The sequence below is a fragment of the Protopterus annectens genome, chromosome 16.part0 (genome assembly GCF_019279795.1).
Source record: "Protopterus annectens isolate FY-2018-M chromosome 16.part0, PAN1.0, whole genome shotgun sequence".
NCBI classification, from domain to species: domain Eukaryota; kingdom Metazoa; phylum Chordata; order Ceratodontiformes; family Protopteridae; genus Protopterus; species Protopterus annectens.
This window is the reverse complement of record NC_056750.1, coordinates 51996406-52016108: the sequence shown is the minus strand read 5'-3', so window position 1 is coordinate 52016108 and position 19703 is coordinate 51996406. Positions and strand designations below refer to the sequence as shown.

The window sequence follows — 19703 nt, the reverse complement described above, 5'->3', positions numbered from 1 at the left end:
GCACCCGGCACTAGTGCCCAGGCTGGAACCTCCTCTGGGTGGCCCTGTGCCACCTTCAGGTGGAAGCACTGCAGAGGATGGGGCTCATCCCCCCTCTGCAAGCGTGGCCAGAGGAGACCGTCCACTCACCCTCCAAAGTGTCCAGTCTGTGGTGCGTAGCGAGATCAGGCATTCTGTGCTTGAACCCCTATGCCAGCTTGGGCTGGGGTGGCACAACTCATGGGTGTGCCTGCTGCCCGTCCTACACAGCCCCCAGCACAGCCCCGTCCTGGGCTGTGAAGGCACAGTGGCAACTGCCCATGGGTGGGGATCTCATTTCCACTGTTGCCATCTGTGGGCTCATGGGCTCGCGATATCCAAACATCCATCCCCGTCAATTGTGTTTCCCCCCCACATGTGTCATACTCCGCCCCTGTATGCGTCCTGTTTGTATTGTCTGTTAACCTCCCCTACCTACCTCCCCAAATATACCTACTTCCTGTACCTCACATTCTACTCTCACCTGAAAAAAAAAATAAAAAAGGGCACTCTGTTCCCGCAAAAAAATTACGCCCCATACATAGCTGCCCATTTTGCAGACATGTCTGCTGGACATGTGAACTGGTAATTACAATTGGCTGTGCAACATATTTTGTTGTCCTCACCCCTCTCTCAGGGGTGGAAGGTTTCAAATTTCACACCAAATTACAGACATATGCACAGCTGTTGCTGATAAAGAAATGGGCAGCTATGGGCCTTTCCTACATCCTTCCTGCAAATCCCAAGCTTGTTTTCCTACTGTCCTACCCTCTTTGTGCCCCCTTTTTCACCACTTTCCTATCTCCCCATTTTCTTTTCTTTCAAAGAAATTAGCATGGGTGTGCGCGAGAGTAAGCACTTTTAAGCAGTTGTAAGCGGGTGTGCGCTTGTGTGCGCTTAGCTAAGCGTGTGTGCGCTTAGCTAAGCGTGTGTGCGTGAAGCTAAGCGACAGTGCACATGCGTGAGCTCCGCTCAAACCAGCGCTAACCCACTTACAACTGCCCAAAAGTGCCTTAGTCACTCTGAATGACAAGGCCTGTAGTCTGCTCATAGGTTCATAGGTTCATAGGTTCATACTAGGCTATCTGCCCTAGGGCATTTATAAGCCTAGCCAGAGTGTGTGTGGCTTTCACCACCCCTTAGGATGAGAATACTATACCCATTAGTTTTCTGTGCCTCTATCCAGCAGTGATACAGAGATGATTCCCGGGGTAAACCTACGATCTCCCATCCACTCGTCAAGATTTCTCTTGAACAGAGTCAGTGAGGGGCTCTGCCTCTCATGGACTGGGATTCTGTTCCATAGTGTAGGGAGTCTCTGGGTGATGAATCTGTCCCTCCAGCGGCTCAGCAGCAAAATAAAATTCCTCTGTCAGTCTCGAACCCAGGAAACACTAGTCTGCATGACTTATTACTAAGCCATGACTGATATACAAGAACTTTGTGCTGAAAGCAATATATCATGAAATAGTAGGACTGAATGTAAAGGGAATATAGGAAGGCTATTACACAAAGCTTTTCTTGTATCTTTACTGGCAATTCTTGTGGATTTGTATAACATTAGTGTGAGAAGAGAAACAGCCATGCTAGTCGGTAGCTAGTAGGTAATAATGTGACAGTAGCATCTTGCAAACCACACACACTATCAGAACAGGATAAACACTGCCATGTTTGAATAGGTAAGAGGCAAGACCTCGCAACTGTGACTGATTTACAGGGATGTCCCTGATTTGAAAACAAATGTTAACTGTGCCCCACTGACTCCCTGTGAAATGTACTAACAGTAGGCAGAAAGGTGTTTTATCCCACGTAATGGTAACTGTCAATTACTGAAAGTATGCACTACTTGCATGTCAGAAATTGTGTATTAATACACATGCTCAAAATACCCCACAGTCACAACTGCAGAATATCTGAAATATATCACGGGTGTATCCCACTGATATGAACCATTCCCTGAGGCTGATAAAAGATACACCAGAGTATCTGAGGCCTGCAAGTGTCACAAACTCACAGGCATATCATTCTGTCTGCTGTCACACACTCTGTGAATAGCTGTAGAATAGCTTCCACAAGCACACCCACATGTAGGTGTACAACCCACAAATATCAAAGGATGTAGCCAACTAATAAAATAAGGACAGTATAGCAGTTTACAAGCACTGCATGTGCCTGCTATCCATAAATGTTAGTACAAAGTACAAGGCTCCACTACTGCTCAGCAGCAAAATAAAATACCCTTGTAGGTGTCAAGCCCCACACCTTGGCCAGACCAGACTGCATGCAGTACCACCAAACCACAACAAACATATAAGGAATTGCTGCTGAAAGAAATATAGCAAGCATTACAAGGAGTGAATGTAAATGGAAAATAGGAAAGCCATAGCAACACATTCCAGTAAAGACACATAGCAGGCATTCAAGGAGTGAATGTAAAGGCCAAATAGTGAAGCCATAGCAACAAATTGCAAGAGCCACTGCTGTATACCAGTTACTCCACAAGTCCCACAGGAAAGCACATACTCGCATTTAAACAGTATTAGTATTATTAGGTGTCAGTTAACATACACAATGAGAAGAATAAACTGGAGGAAGCAATAGTCAGGTTTCAGTACAACATGCATTTCAGTGCCTACAACACAGCCTGAAATATGAGAGACATACCAACCTTTACTCACAGAACAGTGTCCACAGCATACCAGCATCTTACCCTCACCAAGAATGATGCCACAATATGAAGACAAGATGATCAATTTCAACAATTGGCTTAAGTTTCGGTGTCATTCAAAGGGGGATCCAATGCCTGTCAGCCTGGGATGACATGCTCGACAAGCCACGATGCTTTGCTAGGGACGGCTTGCACCTGTCACCCCTGGGCTTTCTGATATTGGCAAAGGCTCTTGCTACCCCCATAGTGCCTTTTTTAGGCAAGGCTCAAAAGACAAAACCATCTCCATAGGTATCACAAGGGATTGGAAACTAATAGTAATGCTACCCAACGCCAGCAGTGTAAACATCAAGATGCATGCACTGGAAACTGTCCTTAGCATGGAGAACATCAGTATCTGTGCAGTAACAGAATCCTGGTTCAAGGCTCCCGAGAGCACCCCAGCACTGCCAGGTTATACCTCATACCATGCTTGTCAGCCCCAAAACTTGCACCGAACCAGAACAGGAAGGGGAGTATCAATATTCATCAAAGATACACACACCTCCAGGTTGGTGGCACAGCACGAAGCATCAGAGACTATACATGTGCAACTAACAGTGAGTAAAACTGCCTTCCAGTTCATAGCCTGGCACACACCACCCTCCCAAACCCAGGAACCCCACTTGGCCTTTCTGAGAACACTGGAAATACGAAGGTCTTTCCAAACACCATTATATTGGTGGACTGCAACTACCCAATCATAGACTGGGAGCATTACTCTAGTTCCAACACCCTAGCTCAAAGGTTCCTAGCATTTATACACTCAAATGCTATGGAACAACTTGTTACCACTCCCACAAGAGGGGGAAACATACAGAACCTGTTCATCACCAACATGGGGACTCTATGCTCCAGCCCAGAAGTGTACCCCTCACTGGTAAGATCAGACCATAAACTAATCTCACTGGATATTCACATCCCAACCCCACCCCCTGCCCACAAAACCACAGTGTAAAACTTCTCTACAGCAAATTCTACACCCCTCAAAACCGAGGTGGAATCCTTCAAAGCCCCCAGGCCTGTGGAAAATACGGCCCAGACCACAGAATCCTTTATAAACGCATTCTATGAACACCTTCAGGAATGCATGGATCATGCAATCCCAAATAAAAACAAGACCCAGTCCTACAAAGGCAGACGTCCTGTCTGGTGGACCACAGCCATAAACAAACTATACAACAGAAGGAGGAAGCTACTACATGATAGAGCAAAATCCCAAAAAGGGGAGTCATCTCTGTTCAGTGTTAGCAAAATACTATGGGCACTCATAAAATCGTCTAAGGCCTGCTTCGAGAGATGAAATGCACAGGACACTAAGGATAATCACAAGGCTTTCTTTAGTTATGTTAGGAACCTGGGTGGGAATTCCCAGATATGCTCAGAATTAGTCCAAATTGACAAAAAACTACACCGAACCCACAGACATTGCCAACATCCTAGCTGTCAGGTTCAGCGCAAACTTCTCCCCCCCTCCCCACCAGAAGGGCAAATATCTATCCCAGTAGAGTACTGCCCCCCTGACATCTCAGATGCTCAGGTAAGAACCGCCCTCTCCAAAGCAAATAACACAGCATCAATGGGACCAGATGGTGTCCCGGGCTGCATCCTACATGAACTCCAAGATGAGCTAAACCCAAACATAAAACTACTGTTCAGTCTCAGCCTTACCACAGGTTATGTACCCAAAGAGTGGTGTACAGCAACAGTGGTCCCTCTCCACAAAGGTGGTGCCTCAACGGATCCTGGAAACTATCCCCCCATAAGTCTCACTAGCTTGGTCTGCAAAGCTATGGAAAGGGTCATCATGGACCTCATACATAAAGATATTGGGGACCTACAGACACTGGATCCTTCCCAGTGTGACTTTAAGGGCAGATCCTGTCTCTTACACCATTTGATTTCTTTGAAACAGTCACCAAGGCCATTGACAAAGGGAAGGTGGTCCACACAGCCTACCTGGACCTTGCAAAAGCCTTCGATACAATACCCCACTCGGGCATTATAGATAAGCTCACCAGCTTAAATATACACCCCTATGTCTCTAGATAGGTTGCAAACTGGCTCAAGGATAGAACCCACATGGTTAGAATTGCTGAAGCCATGTCAGACTCCAAACCAGTTACAAGTGGCGTCCCACAAGGCTCAGTCCTGGGACCTCTCCTGTTCGGTATATATGTCTCGGAGGTACAGGCCAACACGGAAGGACTGTGGCTAACCAAGTTCGTGGATGACTCCAAACTGGGCGCTATAATTGACTCTCCAGTCGACACAACCATCCTCAAAAAGGGCCTCATAGAAACAGACAACTGGTGCCAGAGCCATGGCCTCAAGCTAAATGCCACAAAGTGTATAGTCATCCCCTTTGGCAAAAACAAAGTGGCCACAAATTACCACATAGGTGGTAATCCATTACGTATGGAAGAAGTAGTTAGGGACATGGGGACCGAAGTTGATAGCAATCTCTCATTTGACGACCACATGGCCAAAGTGGTTAGAAAAACATTTTATATAGCCCACTTAATCATGACAGGATTCACATCTAGATCAGGGGAGGTCATCGTGCCTCTTTACTCATCCCTCATCAGGACCATAATTGAGTACAATGCCTCTTTTGGGATTTACCTTACCAGACACTTGCAGCAACTGGAAAGACCACATAAGTACCTCACCAAGAGGATCAAAGGGCTCAAACAGATGCCATATGCTGCCCGGTTAACATAACTCCATACTCAGTGGCATACCGCCTGCTCAGGGGTGATCTGTGCCAGACATATAATGCTATGTCCAACCCGGAAGTAATGGACATGCTGCACCTCAGAAAATCAAACTCCCATCAAGCTTTGCACTCAAGAGACTTGAACCTCAGCACTGACATCAATAGGACATGCTGGAGGGACAGATTCATAACCCAGAGGCTCCCTTCACTCTGGAATAAAATCCCAGTCCAGGTTAGGCAGAGTCCCTCATTGACTCTCTTCAAGAGGAATCATGATGAGTGGATGGGGGATCGTAGGTGTACCCCGGGTATCACTTCTGTGTCAATGTTAGAGGCACAGTATACTAACCTCAGAAAAGGGCATAGCAACATTAATCTAAAATGGGTGGCGAAAGCCAAACACACTCTGGCTTGGCTTATAAATGCCCTAGGGCAGATAGCCTAGTATGAACCTATGAACCTATGTACCTATACCCACATCCCCAGGTCGTTGCCACAGTGTGACGCATCACAGACTATCCACATGCAACTAACAGTGGATTAAACTGACTTCCAGTTCATAGGCTGCTACGGACCACCCTCCTAAACCCAGCTAACCCACTTGGCCTACTTAAGAATACATGAATATCTGCAGGTGTCTCCAAACAACAATATATTGGGCAGCTTCATTTACCCACACATAGACTGGGAGCATTACTGTAGCTCCAACACCCTAGGTGTAAGGTTCCTAGAATCCATACACTCAATTGCTATGGAACAACTTGTTACCACTCCCACAAGAGGGGAAAACATGCTGCATCTGATCATCACCAACATGTAGACTATATGCTCCAGACCAGAAGTGTATCCTTCACTGGTAAGATGACACCATAGACTACTCTCACTGTATATTCACATACCAAATACAGCCCCTGCACAGAAAACCACAGTCATAAAGTTGTGTAATGCAAATTCCACGTATTCACATGAGGCAGCCTTCAGACATGGGAACTATTTAAGGTCAAAGGTACATATGTCTATGTGGCACACACATACCTCATGTGTGCATTGACATTACTGATATAATCTATGTCATATAATATTAAGAGCAACACCCAACACACGGACAAACTGTGTGACGAAAACACACATGGCACTGTAGGATTCAAACCCCTACCTAAATATGTTATGACACTTGAAAGAGGCACATTAGCAGAGTGTGCTATTTCCATTACTGGGAGGTTTCCCTTCTCCTGCTATACTTATAGGGTTCTGACATCATCAGTGTTTAGAAAGAGGAATGTGCATCATGAAGTGTGTTCTTCTAATTGCCAAAAGGGACATTTTTTCACACAGAATTGCACACACACTAACTCCCCTCACCCAAACACTGACCATTTGCAGGATTCAAATCCCTACCTAACTATGTTATGACACTTGAGAGAGACGCATTAGTCGAGCGCGCTATTCACATTACTGGGAGGTTTTTCTTCTCCTGCTATACTTATAGGGTGCTGACATCATCAGTGTTTAGAAAGAGGAATGTGCATCATGTAGTGTGTTCTTCTAATTGCCAAAAGGGACATTTCTTTCACACACACTAACCCCCCTCACTCAAACACACACTGAACATTTGCAGGATTCAAACCCCTACCTAGCTATGTTATGACACTTGAGAGAGACGCATTAGCAGAGCGCGCTATTCACATTACTGGGAGGTTTTCCTTCTCCTGCTATACTTATAGGGTGCTGACATCATCAATGTTTAGAAAGAGGAATGTGCATCATGTAGTGTGTTCTTCTAATTGCCAAAAGAGACATTTCTTTCACACAGAATTGCACACACACTAACCCCCCTCACCCAAACACACACACACTCAGCATTTGCAGGATTCAAACCCCTACCTAACTATATTTTGACACTTGAGAAAGACGCATTAGCAGAGCGTGCTATTCGAATTACTGGGTATCAGTTTTTCTCCTGCAATATTTATAGGGTGCTGACATCATTATTTATAAAGAGGTATGTACATCTATTACTATCTGTCAGTTACGGGGATAGCATATATATGCATTAACAGCCGCCTACTTCAGGGTCAGATATGCACATCAGCACTGCCAGGTTATGTTTTATACCATGCTTCGTGACCACAGGACCTGTAACACACAACACAACCAGTTCAGACCACCCTTCCTATATCCAGGAAATACACTTTGCTTCCCTGGGAACAGTGTAGGATATGAAGGTGTTCACATACACTATTACAGTGGTTAACTTCAGGTACAGGTATATAGTGTGGGGGAACTACTCAGGCCTCAACAACATCACCCTACAGCCACTACAATTTGTGAATCCATGTGCTATGGCAGGACCACTGACCACAGCCACAAGGGGCAATACATATTGGACCTGACCATCTGCAACATGGGGACTCTATGTTCCACACCAGAGGTAGACCACCATTGTTAATACCTGACCATACCCAACTTTCCCTGGACATCCATATCCCATCCCCACCCCCAGGCAAGGAAGTCACTGCAAACAAAGTATTTATCAAAAGCAGACTGCACTTGTGAAGTCTGGGGTGGAAGACTTCAAAGGACCCATGCTGGGGGATTATACAGGACACTCTGCATAATCCTTGACAATTGCATTCTATGAGCATCTGGAAGATTTGCATTGATCATGCTATCCCAAATAAACCCAAGACTCCTCCACAACAAGAGACCTGTCTGGTGTTCACCAACCATATATAAGCTGTACAACAGAAGGAGGGAGCTAATACATTACAGAGCAATATCCCACAGAGGGAGGACGTCTCTGAACAGTATTGGCACGACACTTCAATCCCTCAAAATCATCACGTCAAAGTTTTGACAGTGAAATTGTCCAGACACTGCAGATAAGGCTCCCCTCAGTCTGTAATTGACGCCCAATTACTGTTATAAGTCCTCACCAACCCTCTTCCAGCAAACACCAGCCACATGGATGTGACATTGCAAATTCAACCCCTGGGATCTCCACTGTGTCCCTGCTTGATGGAGGCACAGCACATTAGCCTTAGACGGTGCCTTCTGTGACCTACTTTACAGAGGCACAGTAGCCTACTGTACTGGGGAGGCAGACACCAAACACACTCTGGCTAAGCTTATGTATTCCCTAGGGCAAACAGCGTAGTATTGACCTCTACACCCATATGTTTAATTTTCAGATGCACAATATTTGTTGCTGATAAACTGTTTGCAGGTCTTTACTACCATAGCTTTCCCTGTTTCTATGAACAACTTGTGTATCTGTGGAAGATGTTTGAATATGAGAGGGATCCACTATTTAACTCATGTCTCTGTAGTCATTTAACTGTGTGCACTGGGCAGATTGCTGTATTGTGGGAAGTTCCTGGATTAACACATACAAATACCAGATATGTGTGGCCAACTGCTAAACTGAGACATGGCCTAAGTGAGTGAGCATGCGTAGTTCAGGCTTTCCATGGCTTGTTGCCTGACATATGTCTCATTTATCAAAGTGTGCAAGCATGCCCAGTGTGAGCTTTCCATATGTTGAAATCTGCAGACCACCACATTTGTGGTTGTGTGTGAACTTCAACAATATTTCACATTTATAGTTGTGTGTTGGGAGTCATGTTGTGTACTTACTGCCCAACTGCTTTGTGTCTGAACCCAACAGGGTTTATACTGTGCCTGCAGGGTTTCCATGGGATAGTTTGCATACAGTTGTCAACATCCTTTCATACCGAACAAACACTGTAATATCGTATAGTATACTAGTTCAGTACTTTCACTGTGGTGGACAGTATCCTGGGTTTCAGTCCTATCACTGCTTTAAATATTCATAGTGAGCACACCAGACTGGTTAAGGGCCAGTTGTGCATATATGACCATGTTGCATTTTATTCAGATATGGGCTACTTAAACCGGGCTTGTCCAACATTGGTAGTGTATTCCGCAACTTGGGTGGACATTGACAAACACTAGCTATGTGCCCTAGGCCATTTCTAATGCTAGTCAGAGAGTGTGTTTGTCCTTCAACACACATTATAACTGGATTTTGCCATGACATATTTCAAGGTTAGTATACTGTGCCTCTGTCTACCCGTGACATAACAGTGATACCCAGGGTAAACCTACCATCTCCCATCCACTCATCAAGATTCCTCTTGAGGAGAGTCAATGAGGGACTCTCTGGCTAACCTGTACTGGGAGATTACTCAAGAGTGGAGGGAGCTTCTGGGTTATGGATCAATCACTACAGCATGTCCTATGTATGTTAGTGCTGGGGTTCAGGTGTCTCATGTGCATAGCTCACTGGCATTCAGATTGTACAAGGTGCAGCATGTTCATTGATTCCAGCTTGGACATGGATTTATACATCAGGCACAGATTGCCTCTGGGCAGGCAGTATGGCACTGTGTGGAGCTGCAGTTTGTTTAATCAGGCAACACATGGCATCTGTTCGAGCTCTTTGAATCTCCTGGTGAGGTACTATTGGGGTCTTTCCAGTTGATGGAGGTGTCTGCTGAGGTACATCCCACAGGGGCCATTGTACTCAATTTTGAGGCTGATGAAGGATAACTGAAGAGGCAAGATGACCTCCCCTGATCTAGATCTGACTACCTTCATGATTTAGGTGGGTATATGGTATGTTTCTGTAACCACTACAGCCACATGGTTGTCAAATGCAAGATATCTATCAACTTGTGTCCCCAGGTCTCTTATTACTTCTAAAGTACTTAATGGGTTAACATCTATGTGGTAATTGGTGGGCACTTACTGTTTATCCACAGGGGATGACTATACACTTTTCTGCAATTAGCTTGATGACATGGCTCTGGCACCAGTTGTCTGTTTCTATGTGGCCCTTTTGTAGGATGCTTGTGTCAGCTGGAGGGTCAGATATGGTGCCCAGTTTGTAGTCCTCTGCAAACTTGTTCAGACACAGTCCTTCCATGTTGGCCTGTACCTATGGGAAATATATACCAAACAAGGGAGGTCCCAGGACTGAGCCTTGTGGGATGCCAGTTGTAGCTGGTTTGTAGTCTGACATGGCTGCAGCATTTCTGACCATGTCAGTTCTCTCCTTGGGCTGGTTTGCAACCCATCTACTGACATAGGGGTTTATATTTGAGCTGGTGAGCTTATCTATAATGAACACATGGGGTATTGTATGGAAGGCTTTTGCAAGGTCCAGATAGGCTGTGTGGACCACATTCCCCTCATCAATGGCCTTGATGACTGTTTCAAATGAGTCAAACATGTTTAAGGGGCAGGATCTGCCCTTAAGAAAGCCACGCTGGGTAGGGTCCAGTGTCTGTAGGTCCCCAATATCTTTATTTCTGAGATCCATGATGATCCTTTCCATAGTTTTGCAGACCAAGCTTGTCAGGATTCTGGGGGTGATACTTTGCAGTATCCATTCAGGCACCACCTTTGTGGAGAGGGACCACTGTTGCTGTACACTGCTCTTTGGGTACATATCCTGTGGTAAGGTTAAAATTGAGCAGTAGTGTTATTTGGCGCTCCATTCTTCTTGGAGTTCATGTTGGACACAGCCCAGGACACCATCTCGTACCATTGATGCTGTGTGTTTTGCTTTGAAGATGCTGGCTGTTACCTCGGCATCTGCAATGTCAGGGGGCCAGCACTCTACTGGGATAGATATTTGTCATTTTGGGGGGGGGGGGTTTGCACTGAACCTGTCAGGTTGGATGTTGGCAATGTGTGTGGGTTTGGTGTATTGTTTGTAATATTTGAGTAATTCAGAGCATACCTGTGAATTCCCACCAGGGTTCCTACCATCAGTTAAGAAAGCCTTGTGATTAACCTTAGTGTCCTGTACAATTTGTATCTTCATAGGTTCATAGGTTCATACTAGGCTATCTGCCCTAGGGCATTTATAAGCCTAGCCAGAGTGTGTGTGGCGTTTGCCACCCCTTGCTATGTGAATATTATGCCCACGTGACACAGTGATGACCCCCAGTGTAAATCTACGATCTCCCATCCACTTGGCAAGATTCCTGTTGAAGAGAGTCAGTGAGGAGCTCTGCCTAACATGGACTGGGATTCTGTTCCAGAGTGTAGGGAGCCTTTGGGTTATGAATCTGTCCCTCCAGCACATCCTGTTTATTTATGTGTTGAGGTTGACATCTCTGGCTCTCGCGGCTCTGATGGATTTGGATTTTCTGAGGTGGAGCATGTCCATTAATTCTGTATTGGACATGGCCTTGTACATCAGGCATACATCACCTCTGAGTAGGCAGTATGTGACTGCATACAGCTGGGGTGTCTTCAGCCAGGCAGCATATGACAAATGTTTGAGACCCTTTATCCTCTTGGTGAGGTACTTTTGAGGTCTTTCTAACTGCTGCAGGTGTTGGGTAAGGTACATCCCAAATGGGGCATTGTACTCAATTATGGGCCTGATAAGAGAAGAGTATAGGGGCACAATGACCTCTCTTGATGTAGATGTGAATCCTTTCATGATAAGGTGGCCAGTATAGAAGGTCTTCCTAGCCACATTGGAAATGTGAGTGTCACATGAGAGGTCATTGTCCGCTTGTGTCCTTAGGTCCCTGATTACTTCTTCCATACGTAATGGATTACCACCTATGTGGTGAGTACCTTGTTTGGTATTTGGAGAGACATTCATACTCTCCAGTGTCTTCAGGAAGGCTGAGTGGGGTTCCTGGGTTTGAGAGGGTGGTCTGTAGCATGCTACAAACTGTACAGCAGTTTTGCCTACGGTTAGTTGCACATGGATGGTCTCCGATGCTTCGTGCATTGTCAGTAACCTGGACGTGTGGGTATCTTTGCTGAATATGGATACTCCCCCTCCTTTTGTGGTTTGGTCCAGGTTTTGGGGCCGAAAAGTATGATATGAGGTATAACCTGGTAATGCTGGGGTGCTCTCAGGAGCCTTGATGCAGATTTCTGTCACTGCACAGACATCAATGTTCTCCATACTGGGGAGGGCCTCGAGAGCGTGCATCTTGAGGTTTAGACTTCTGGCATTGAGCAGCATTACCCTTAAGTTTTTTCCACTTATGTTTTCTAGGGAGGTGGGTTGGTCTTTTCAGCCTTGCCCACAAAAGGCACTATGGAGGTGGCAAGAGCCTTAGCCAATATTTAGACGCCCAGGAGTGACAGGTGCAAGCCATCCCTGGCAAAGCAGTGTGGCTTGTCAAGCATGTCATCCCAAGCAGACAGACATTGGATCCCCTTGGAATGACACCAGTAATTGAGCCAATTGTTAAAGCTGATCATTCTATGTTTGTACTGTGGCATCATTCTTGGTGAGGGCAGGATGCTGCTCAGGGTCAGAGTAATACCGGCCTGGCCTACATAATCAGAGAGCTCGTCTATGTCTCTTTTCATGTAGTCCAGGAAGGTATGTCTCAGGTCATTCACACCGACATGGATGATGACTGAGTCATATTTGTACTTGCTTTGGAGTGACCTGCATGCTTGTGTTATGTGGCGGATTGTAGCAGCCTACAGGCAGCTTACTGTACCCTTTTCCTTGTTCAGTCTGGTGAGCAGGACATCAGTGTGTCTGACTATGGAGTCACCTATTACAAGTGTATCAGGCATGTTGTTTGTCCTTTAGGGCTGTGACTGTTTGGCACACTGACTTTGTGTACTATGTGTTGCATGTGCTATGTTTGGAGGTAGTGGTTGCTTGGGTGTCTGCTTTGGAGGCCTCTGTTGATATGGTGGATTTTTAATTAGAGCCTCCGGGAATGTTTTTGTGTGTTTATGTCTTTGATTTGCAGTTGTGATAGGTCTATGTGAGACTGGGTTTGTGGTGTGTGTGGTTACCTTCTCCTCCTGACTAGTTTTGACAGTACTGAGTTGAGAGAGTGCAGCCTCCAGTTTGGATAAATGGTTGCATCTCTCACATATATTTGTATTTCTTGGGGTAGGAGGGGGTTGTCTGTGTACATGGGGCAGGTGAAACATTGCCTCAAGATTCACAGATTCAACATGTTGTAGCTGGCCTTAGTGGATTTTATGTGTGGCCATATTCTATTGCCATAATACTGATCAGAGATTACTTCCCTTTTTGGGTTTGCTCTATCATGTAGTAGCTTCCTCATTCTCTTGCATGGTTTGGTAATGGCTGGGATCCACCATGCCAGATGCCTGCGTGCATGGAATTGGGTCTTGGTTTTATTTGGGATTGCATAATCCATGCATTCCTGAAAGTGTTCATAGAATACATTTATAAAGGGTTCTGAGGTGTGGCCCATATTTTCCACAGGCACAGGGCCTTTAATGGATTCCACATCAGTTTGGAGGAGTGCAACATTTGCTTTACACATGTTTTTCACTGTGGTTTTCTGGCAGGGACTGTGGTCAGGATGTGAATATCCAGTGTGATTACTCTATGGCCTGATCTTACCAGTGAGGGATACACTTCTCATCTGGCCATAGAGTACCCATGTTGCTGATTATCACATCCAGTATGCTTACCCCTCTTGTGGGAGTGGTACATTGTTCCTGAGCATTTTGGTTTATGAATTCTAGGAACCTTTGGCCTAGGGTGTTGGAGCTAGAATAATGCTCCCAGTCTATGTTTGAGTATTTTCAGTCACCCAATATAATGTTGTTTGGAGAGCTTGATATTTTCATGTGTTCCAACGTAGGCCAAGTGCAGTTCCTGGCATTAGGAAGGTAGTCTGTAGCAGGCTACAAACTGGGAGGCAGTTTTAGCCACTGTTACTTGACCATGGCTAGTCCATGCTGCTTCTTGTTGTGGTACCAACATGGGGGTGTGGTTATCCTTGACAATTATTGCTAGTCACCCTCCTTTTGTAGTTTGTTCCATGATTTGGGGCTGTAAAGCACGGTATGAGGTGTAACCTGGTAGTGTTAGGGTGCTCTTGTGAGCCTTGACCCAGTTTTCTGTTACAGAACAGATATCAACATTCTCCATGCTGAGGGGAGTTTAGACTGCATGCATCTTGCAGTTTAGACTTATGGCATTGGGTAGCATTACGTCTAGGTTCTTATCCCTTGTGATACCTATGGAGGTGGGTTTGTGTTTTGAGCCTTACCTATTCAAGGCACGGTGGGGGTGACAACAGCCTTTGCCAGTATCCAAAAGGCCAGGACTGATGGGTGCATGCCATCCCTAGCAGGTGGAGCATCATGTCTTGCTCAGCATGTCATCCCAGGCTGGCACGCATTGGATCCCCTTTGACTAACAGCAATACTTAAGCCAATTATTGTAATTGATCATTTCGTCTTCATATTGGGGCATCATGCTTGGTGAGGGTAGGATGTTAGTCAGGGTCATCAAGTTTGCATATACTACATGGTGTTACATTGCTTAACACATGGCAATCATGCCTCAGGTGGTGCTGCAGGGCTGTCTCTGTTGGATGCACATACTACACTCCCTGTACATGTTTGAAAGCAGGTTGTGTCAACTTAGGCATCCCTTTTACTATATGTGTGAGTCAGAGAGAGGTATCATTTCCAGGGTTCCTACTGAGCCAGTGTATGTGCTATGCGTTGCCGCTTCGCCAAGGCCAAGTCATACTGGGCACGCCTCCTTCTGCCTACTGGGGCAGGCTCAGGTTGTTCCTCCTCCGAGTCACGCTCTGCCTGTGATTGGCTTGGCAATGGTGGGGGGTTGTTTGGCCCAGCCCTATGCTGGTCCTGCTGCAGCTGTTTTTGCAGAATCATATTATGTAGCATAGCACATACCATGACAATTTGGGTACATGCAGTTGGTGAGTACTGCAAGGCTCCACCAGAGGTGTCCAGGCACCGGAACCATGACTTGAGCAGCCCAAACACATGCTCAATTACATTTCGTGTTTGTGCGTGTGCCTCATTATGGCGTTCTTGTTCAGGTGTGTGTGCATTTCTGATGGATGTCATCAGGCATGGCTCCAGTGCGTAGCCAGCATCCCCCACTAAGTGACCATGTGGGATGTCCCCATTGGCAAATGTCTGGTACAGCTGCGTCAGATGTCAGATATGGGAATCATGGTAGCTTCCAGGGCAGCCAGCATACACATTCATTATTATGCACTGGGCATCACACACGACCTGGCAGTTGATGGAGGGGAAGCCCTTGCGGTTAATGTAGACCCTACCCCGCTCACCGGCTGGTGCTTTGATGCATATATGCGTGCAGTCTATTGCACCCACTACCTCAGGGTATTCCACTATTTGCTGGAAGAGACGCATATTGCTGGCCAATACCTCATGGGAATTGAGGAAATATACATGATCACCGACATGCGTTGACATGGCATCCAGGAACTGGTGCAGTACCCTGGATGCTGAAGCCTGTGATATCCCCATCATATCACCAGTTGGTCTCTGGAAGGTACCTGTTGCTAGTATTCTTAGACCAACACATACCTTGGTTTCCACTGGGATGGGTTCCCCTCTGTTGGTTCTGTGTGTGAGGTGTGGCCTGCACAGCTCAACAATTTGTTGCAGGAGGTCTCTGTCCACTCTATAGTGCTCCACTATCTCCAGCTCATGTAACCCCTGGTAGGTGACCCTGGGCCTGTACACTCTTCTCTGTCTCCTCACTGTGGGTTGTCCAGCAGCATTTGTATAGTCACCACCCTCAGCAAGTTGCATATGTCTCCTTAAAACAGCTGTGGCAGCCCCTAGCATTTTTGGTCTGAGTGAAGCTTTTTCAGTTTTCACTTCTAATAGCTTACTCCTCTGTTGCAGTGTCTCTTGAAAGAAACATTCTGCACTGTTGTTTGCAGAGTTTTAAGTGCTGGGCTGGGCTACTGTTCTGCCTGTGTAATTGCCTTCTTCTGATTGTTTTCACCTGCTAGCTCTGCCAGCAATCCCTGCTAGCTTCCTACTATTTCCCATGCTTCCTTTTTCCCTTCTGTTTCCTCAGGGGGGAGTGATGCGCATACCAGTGAAAACACGCTCACAGTGGCTAACACGCGCGCACACATGCTTAGACGGTCTAGAATCTGCTTATTTGGGTTAAAACACGCACACCAGCGCAAACAAGCTTACAGGTGTTTAAACAGGCTTCTACATGCTTATTCTGCCTTAAACGCATGCACTCACGCTTACACGTGTGCACTCTAGCTTACTTGTGCCTACCAGCGAGCACATGCGAGCATGCACACCCTGCAAGAAACTTTGGTGTTATCCATAGTGTACACCTTCCATTTCTTGGCTTTCCCATGCCTACTTGTTGACACTCCTCTTTCCATGCTGTGTGACTGACAGCTTTCACATGCCACTGTGCTCCAATGAGCTGCATTCCTTTTATACATTCCCCCCTGTGATATCACCTATCTCCTACTCTGTTACTCCCCCTTATCTTACTCCTACATTGCATGGAATGTGCCCATTTCCAGTGTAACAGTACGATTCACTATCCTACCACTCATTTACATAGGAGTACCTACTAATGCTCAGTTACATGTCTTACACTCAGCTTCCCCCCTTAGCAACCCCTACTCAGTGGCCATGTTGTTTTAGCCTGCTATTCCCTTCCATTGTAAATTCATGCTTTGCATTTTTTTTTTCAGTTTTTTTATAGCGCAGCCCATTTGCGCGGCGCTGCACTATGTTTAAACATCGCTGAAAAAAAACAATTTTATTTTATGTTTGCATCGGGGTACATTGCCAGTGGCCACATATTTGAGCATTGGCATGCTGCCTGGGACATTTGCAACCTTTATTTGGAGCTGACAAGGCTTCATTGTGTTATTTGCAGAATGGTACTCAGTTATCAACTGAGTACATTTCTGCAGATAACATGGCTCTTACACGGGCAGATTTCTGCTTCCTGGATCTCAAAATTACCTCATTTGCATGTCTTTTGGCTGCAAGTGAGGTAATTAGCATATCCACGCCCTGTCCGTGTAAGAGCCATTTTAGGTGCTCTCTTACACACACATACAGGCTGTTCCTGGATCGCAATGGCTGCATGGAGTCTTACACTACTCTTAGACTCCATGCAAGCCATCGAGAATCCTGCCCAGAGTCTTTTACTGACAAAGTCTGTGCTCATGTAAATAGCTGCATAGAAGCATCTGTCTCCCTTGGAAGTAAATATAGTATAAAATTAAAAAAATAAACCCCTGTGCTAGAACCCTTATATTAAAAGTCTGTATAATAATATAAAAAAAGCTCATTATACACAAAAATAAATACAATTGTCATGATGTGAAAATATTATTGCTAAACTTAACAAGAAACTCCAGACCCTAATCAAAACAACCAAAGCCAAATATGAGGTACAACAGCCACACTGGAAAAGCATAACAACAAAGCCTTCTTTAATTATGCTAGAAATCTCAGAAATAATGTTCAGCCTTGGACAGTGCTGTTTTAACTTCTGCAGCAGTAATACTGGCTGCCTAGCAATCTACTGGTATTGTGATTGGTCCTTTGAGGGGGGGGGGGTAAAGTTGGCACTGAATCTGTCAGCCAGTATATTGGCAATATCTGTTGGCTCTGTATAGGAGGTACCATTGTGCAGTAGCTCAGAGCAAATCTGGGTATTGCTGTGGAGGTTCTTTACATAACTATAGAAGGCCTTGCGGTTGTCTTTACTATCTGCTGCAATTATGTTTTCATTTCCAGCTTTAGAGGATTTGACGAGGGATCTCAGTTTTTGTTGAAGCTGATAAGGGAGTTTTTCCAGTCTTGGGACTTCACCTTATTCCTCATCAGTTTCCTCCTTCTGTTGTAGAGTCTGTTTATGGCAGGGGACCACCAGATTGGCTTCCTTTTCTTTGGAGGAGAGTGTCTTGGTTCTATTGGGTATGAAGAGATCCATACATTTGTGTATGTATTTGTACAGTGCAGTGGTGTATGATTCGACAGTCATACAACTATTCTCCATTTGCATGGGTGCCGTGAAGTTACCAACCTCTGTTTTTAGGAGCCCAAAGTTAGCTTTGGAGAAATTTTTCATGGTGGTTACCTTTGTGGGAGGGGGGTGTGGATTTCAAAAGTTATTAGTTTGTGGTCGGATGTAACCAGGGAGGAGTTGACTATTGTTGTAGAGCAATAGTTGCCCATGTTAGTAATGACCAGGTTAGAGATGTTGCTACTTCTAGTAGGGGTAAGAATGAGCTGTTCCAAGGTATTGGAATTAATGAATTCCAGGAAAAGTTGGGCAAGTGTATTGGAACATGAGTAGTTTTCCCAGTTAATGTATGGGTAGTTGAAGTCACCCAGTATGAGAGTGTTAGGTTGGACCCTAATATTCTCCAGGGTGCTTAGGAACGTGGAACGTGAGTCTTGGGACATGTTTGGGGAGCAATAGCAGGCTACGACCTGAATCGGTGTCTTATCCAATGTTAGTTGCACCTGAAGTATCTAAGATGCATTATGTTGGGCTACCAGTTTAGAGGTGTGTGCATCCTTTATGAATATGGAAACACCACAATCTTTGGAGCTTCAGTCCAAGTTCTGGGGCCAAAAGGTATGGGATGAGTTATATCCTGGTAGTGCAGAGGTGCTTTCTGCTGCCTTGAACCATGTTTCAGTTACAGCACATATGTCGATGTTCTCCATTTTAAGGAGTGCTTCGAGTGAGTGCATTTTGAGATTTAGAATTCTAGCATTGAGCAGCATTACCCTCATATTGCATTTTTTTGTAGTTGCTACACTGGTAATTTGGTCTTTGGAACACCGCCTAAAAAAGGCACTATAGTGGTGGCAAGAGCCTTGGCCAGTATCCGGAAGCCCAGGAGTGACAGATGCAGGCCATCTCTGACAAAGCATTGAGGTCTGTCAATCATGTCTTCCCAGGCAGACAGATACTGGTTCCCATTAAAATGACACCAGAAACTTAGCTAATTGTTGAAATCAATCATTTTCTGCTTGTTCCATTTCTTTACAGTTAAGACTCAATAAGGTTAATGGGTCCGTAGTTTCCAGGGTCTGTGGTGGGTACACACATTTAGAGGGACAGCACCACAGCACTGAGCCAGGATCCAAGGGACATGGCCTGTAGCCAGGCTTAGATTAAACAGTTTAAGGAGGGGATCATCGAGTGGATGTTTATCACTGTTTGTTAGACAGTCTGCTATACTGCCAGGACCCATGGAAGAAGTGGCTGTGGTCTTTGACAGGACCTCAGAGACATGATTCTTAATGATGACAGAAAGGGCAGGGGATATAACACAGGAATGACTACAGTTGGGATGGTGCTTTCAGGGGAGAAGTTGTCAGAAGAATTGTTCACCAGTATGTTTGCAATATCTTTCAGGTTTGAATGATAGGCTCCATTGTGGAAACATTTGGAGC

At 45.4% G+C, this 19703-nt stretch overlaps 1 protein-coding gene across 3 annotated transcripts in view; it reads left to right on the top strand.

The window, feature by feature from the left end:
* The window catches only part of LOC122790854 (Fc receptor-like protein 5), a 1199590-nt gene that overhangs the window by 230328 nt on the left and 949559 nt on the right, over positions 1-19703 (top strand). The window lies entirely within an intron of this gene.